This window comes from Chinchilla lanigera, unplaced genomic scaffold, assembly GCF_000276665.1.
Source record: "Chinchilla lanigera isolate Chin_1 unplaced genomic scaffold, ChiLan1.0 scaffold00162, whole genome shotgun sequence".
Classification (NCBI taxonomy): Eukaryota; Metazoa; Chordata; class Mammalia; order Rodentia; family Chinchillidae; genus Chinchilla; species Chinchilla lanigera.
The window spans coordinates 660,310-666,146 of NW_004955563.1; the positions used below are offsets into that span (position 1 = coordinate 660,310).

General features: G+C 38.9%; 1 protein-coding gene across 1 annotated transcript in view; it reads left to right on the top strand.

Annotated features, from left to right (window-relative positions):
* Window positions 1-1,655: 1,655 nt before the first annotated feature.
* Window positions 1,656-5,837, top strand: part of LOC102007476 (putative methyl-CpG-binding domain protein 3-like 5) — a 14,102-nt gene continuing 9,920 nt past the window's right edge. Inside the window, exon 1 of the mRNA XM_005413108.2 lies at window positions 1,656-1,739. The gene's annotated coding sequence lies outside the window, so the exon portion shown is untranslated. The remainder of the gene's footprint in view (window positions 1,740-5,837) is intronic.

Genomic DNA, 5,837 nt, shown 5'->3' on the forward strand with positions numbered 1-5,837 from the left:
CCAGTCTGTTCCATTGCTCCTCATGTCTGTTTTTTAGCCAGTACCAGGTGGATTTTATGACAGTAGCTTTATAGTATAATTTCAGGTCAGGGATTATGATTCCACCTGACTTGTCCTTGTTGCCCAGGATTGCTTTTGCTATTCTCCCCAGGTCTGTTTAATGGTAGTCAAGTTCCAAGACCATAGACTCTAGGAAGAAGAGAGATTCATCATCTGTGCTGTCCTTTAGATTCTTGGGGGAAGGAGATGCAAAAATTCCTCTAGCCCAGGTGTTATGTGGAGAAATCTAAATAAAATATCTAGCTTCACTTGTTCTTCATTGATTAAAAAACCACTAATTTGGGAGGTCATGTAGCTGGGCAATACATTATAAGTCTCTTACTAGCTTCACCATAAGGAACACCTCTGATGTGTCAGTTAGGACGATCATGGTTGCCCAGATTACTTCTCAGGCACTTGAACGACCATTCTGCTAAAGACGCTGACTCTTCATCTTGCGTATAGAGGTCGGATGAAAGAAAGAAAGGAATAGGCTTGACATCTTCATCTTTATAGTGTGCTAGCTTTTTGCTGCCTTAACTTTTAAGTCAAGTTCTACTCAGTTCTGCGTGAAGATGTGTTCATTACTTGAGAAATTATTTAGACTTCCCTACCCTCTGCACCTCCTTGAAGACAAGGGACACCTACCAATTGCTATGGCTGGAAACACCAGCGCATAAAATGAGAGAAAACACAGAGCATAAAAGGAGTGAAATGACATGGTCCCCAAGCGCCAGGAAGATATCCACCTATGACCAGAAAAGAAAAGGGTATTTTGCCCATGTATTAGCCAGTCTCACTCCCTTATTATTCCTTTCCTCTACCTCTAACTTGTCAGCCTCTTTGAGAAGTTGGCTTGACAATGTGGAATCCTAGTTCTCCATTCTTTGGACACTGAGTGCAGCCTTTTGTTCTTCCCAAAGTTTGTCTCTCAGGCCTTATTATTTTCTTTAAAAAGAGCTTCAAGGTCTGGGTCAGTGACACAGACTATATCTGAAACCAGCAGAATTAATTTCTGGAAATGGACACAGCTACAGGTAGTTTAAAAACTCCCCAGGTGATTCCATCAGGTGGTGAGCAAGCAAAGAGGCTGGGCAGAGAACAGCTGAAGTCCGTTTCCTCACCCAATTAAATGTAGACGATACCAGGTGACAAATCAAGGTTCCCAAGCTTCCCCTGGGCATCTGCCTGCAGAATGCACCTAAACCTATTGTGTGTAAGTACGAGGGGACATACATACTCTCGGGTTTGGGGCAGTTCTAGGGAAGGGTTGTTTGGGACGGCAGGCTCCGAGCTCAGCCAGTACCTGTGGTACCGTGGCGATAGCACAGTAGGGACTTCCCATCAGAGAGGAGAAACAGAATAGAGGACTGCGTAAGCCCCTGGTTAGATGGGCCCCAGCAGAGCTCCATTTCCGGTGACATTACTACTCACTGTTCCCTCAACCTGGGTGTCACATTGCCAAAGGGTACAAACCACGGGAAGGTGCAGGGACTTCATTTCAACCCTTCCTGTCTGTGAGAACGCCATGAAGAGACTGACTGAGCGAGCTCCTTCTGTCCCCCCGGGAGCTGCCAGGAGCCAGGAAGAAGTCCCGGTCTTCTCCATCCGCCTCTGCACGCCCTAAATCTTGGGACTAACTCCTGAGGGACCCCACCTAATACTTTGCGGTGGACAGTAAAAAACACAGACTCATGAAGGTAAGAAAAAATTCACATTTCTTTAAGTAGAAAGCATTCGTTGGAAGGCGTTATGCTGAAAAAGCAATAACCATAGTTTTGTGATGTATACATGTATATGAAATTTATCGGCATGCTGGGGGGGTGATGAGCGTTGACTAGGGCTAGAGAAGCCTCTAGGTATATATTTTAAAAGTGTGTAGGAGGAGAAATGGCTTAATTAACCCGCATGTTTCCTTGATCCACACAGCAGTGTTATTTGTAACGTTAAACTTACAAGAGCTTGCAGAGCTAAAATCGTAGGGAATATAGTTTTGTCAGGCATGGAGGATTTGTACCAAGACCCACAAATACCAAAAATCTGTGGATGCTCAAGTTCCTTATATAAAATGATGTAATACTGGCATAGAACCAACACAAATCCTCTTGTACATTTAAATCATCTGTAGATGATTTATTGCCTAATACAATGCAAGTGATAAAGGAACAGTTTATCAATTTATAAAAGAATAGTTGCTTAGAAGGTAGAGAGATAACAATTATACATGTCCAGTATAGATATAATTTATCTCTGAATGTTTTCTGTCTGAAATTGACTGAATCCATGGATGGTGCATCCATAGAGGGGAAGTTGTATATCATATATATTGCTTCATTTACAGCAAATATTAAATTGCATAAAGTTTAAAATAACACTCAAAAAATTAAAGACAACTTCAGAAGTGAAGGTTTTTTTCAAAGAAAATGATTTTTCTTCGTACATTTGACGTACATATAATGACCGCATTCACCCTGGGGAATTTGTACCTGTACACGATATAACTTGCCTCTTTTTTCCCATTCCCCTCCCCTCCCTTGAACCCCTCTTCCCCTCCTTCCTTACAAAAGCTGTGCTATTTTTTCCTTTTCTCATTTTGTTTTGCTTTTCCTGCTCTTCTTTACCCCTCGCCCCTCCCTTGTTTCTCTTTCCATTTGAAAACTTTCTTCCTGTTTCACAATATCTGTTATGCATTTTGATCCTTATTTACACTTTTGGTTTCTCACACCAGAGAAACAATTTGATATTTACACATGTGTGTCTGATTTATTTCACTTAAGCGCATGGTCTCAAGGTGCATCCATTTACCTAGCAATGTCTCAAGCATATTCAGAAGTGAAGTTTTACAGGCTTTGGTAAAAGGAAAATTTCTTAAAACCAATTAATCTCGTAGGGTTTATTTGAGCAAAGCAAAGCAATGAAAAACAAAACAAAATTTAAAAACCAAAAAAACAAAGAATAGATTCTAGAACTGGGTCAGTTTCAAAACTTTAGCAAGTCTGCGGACTCCAACCAGCAAGGTGATCTAACATCACTTATACAAAACAAACAAGACAAATGGAAAACAAATTAACTAAAAATTGGTCAATCAGTAATTTGGTTAAAACTTAACCAGGTTTTTTCTTTTCAGTCCAATAAATTTACCTGCTACAGGGCTTTCTGCAACCAGCCAGAGTTTAGTTACTGTGACAAAACTATCAGTTTGGTCTTTTTAGGCTTATGATTGATGCCCAGTCTGTGACTATCTGGGTGTATTGTAGGAGTCCTTGACCTTCTACACAATATCATTTAACACTTTTAAAAATGCCCTAAGCTATTTAAAGAATTAAATCACCTGAGATACAGATTTTTTTTTTACCACAGTACACATAATTTTCTAACATTTCATTATAGAATTTCACCCACATCCAATTGTGTTCCGTATAATAATCCAGAAAGAAAATGATATGTAACCAACTGTAAAATTTATTTTTACTCTAGCTCCTCCCAGTTAACTGCAGAGTTTCTGTGTGTAGCAGTCTAAAGTGTTTTTCATTCATTTGAATTCACAGAATAACGTGTTTTAACAAATATGCTATCACATCACAGAGATAGCCTGTTTTTCTTTAACAGTTGTGATTGCTGAATGAGATATGTCAGATCTTACAGTACTACTTGTCTCTTCTCTCAGTTATCACTGGACTGTAATGTACATAGTACGAAAACCAAGCCATACGTCTCCACCAACTTTCACACACTCCTGTGCCCAGCACCAAAATTAAAGAGGAGATTATTAGCTTCACCTTCGCTGATGCCCTGCCTCGGCACTCAGAAGCACACCTTGTCCTTAACTGTATCACAGGTTAGGTTTTTCCCTCTCTCTTTCTTAGACAGTGTCTCTCTATGTTCTCAGAATTGCCCCTTATATCCTCCTGTCTCTGATTCCTGGATAGCAGGGATAAGGGGTGTATACCAACGCACCTGGCACAGCTTTGCCATTTTTTGGTGTGTGTGTGTGTGTGTGTGTGTGTGTGTGTGTGTGTGTGTGTGTTTTACATGCATGGAACAATAGGATATGCATTATAATGCATATGGATTGAGGTTTCTCCAAGCATTGTTCAGTTTGTAAATTCTTCTTAATATGTGCAGTTCTGTCTGCTACCAGCACTGTAGTTTTTGTCCACCCCCCTGATGGTGATTATTTAGTTTGTTGCTCAATACGTTTTTTTAGTCTGACTCCAGGTTCTGTGTCATGTGCACAATGTTAGGGATGTTTTTGTGTAGGGGAACATGTAGACACTTGCTCAGCTTCCACAGCTACTATCAAATGGTTTTTCGTGTGTTGTACCAATTTAAGCCCTCACAATTCTTATATAAACAACCTGATTGGGTAAGGCTCTGTGCCAATTGTTATCACTGTCTTTTTCATTTTGTCTAAACTGAGGTATACACTGGAACATCTCCCTGTGAATTATTGTTCATTTATTTGGTTATTGTCCATTTGTTTATTTTGTGTACAGACTGTTCAAAGTTGCCACTAGGGCGTTTTCATTATGTTTGTTTGTTTAATTCTTTAAATATTCCTGGCGTCCTTTACTGGTTGTACCTAAGCTAAATCTCTTCTCTGGCAGTTTTCCTGCCTATTTCTTGATTAATTTGCATGAATAATAACTCTTAATATGATCCAAATTATAATTGTATTATTTATATTTTGAATATTACCATATCCAAAAATATTCTTGTAAAGCTACTTTTCTATGAAAGTTATTTATAGGTTTATGTTTTGAATTGAAATTAAAGACATAAAAAAATACGAAGTGGCTGCCCCACACCCGAGGTTGGATTATCAAATTGAAAGGCAGTAGATAAACAAATATTCTGAAGTACTGGGGGAACAGCGTTGGAAAGTTCCAAGACGGGGTGACTCAGAATTAGGGCAGGATGTGGTTAATGGGGGAGTAGAGAGAACTCGGGAGAAGAATGGATAGCAGAAATGGAAGTGTACCTCCATGTTCCAAGCAGACAGAGGGCCTCATCCCCCAGATTCAGCTAAGTTCACCTGCTCTAAGCAAACTCCACAAAGGAGACAAAATAAACTGCATCATGGTCTAAAAACCAAAGTAAGAGAAAGATCTTAGCTTCTCATTAGACCAAAGAAGCAAGAAGAGGATTGACAGTCAGTCAATCCATGGAGCACTATTTTTAAAGTGCTAAAAGAAATCTCTTACCAGAAATTCTACAACCAGCAGGAAAACTGCCCCAAAATACAGATAATGAAACAAAAAGAAACTAGTCTAAGACATTTTGTTATTAATAACTTTGAATTTAAAAAAAATCTAGGGTTAAAGGTGTAACACAGTGGTAGACCAGTTGCCTGGCATGCAGAAAACCCTAAGGTTAATTCCCAGCACTAAGAAAGATAGCCAGAGGGATAGAGACAAAGAGAAGCAAACAGTCGGAGAGAAGAGTCTAGAGGGAATTTTGTAAAATTTATTTTAAATAGAATAATAAGAACAATAGCAGAATACCAACAACACAGACAAAAACAAAACAAAGCAAAAACAAAATGATACAGGGTTTCAGAACAAAATGATAAGAATTAACAGTGGTTATTACATATTGTTATCTTCAATGAAGTTGCTGAGATTACCAGGTGTAAGAATGCAAGACTGATCAAACCATTAAAGAGAATAAAAACTAAAAACAAAAAAGCATTAGAAGTGATACAGTTTCACTAGACAAGATGGTAGGAATTCACTAGTGGTTGTTATATTGCATATTGCTGTCTTCAAATTAGTTGTTCAGATTACCAGATATAAGCA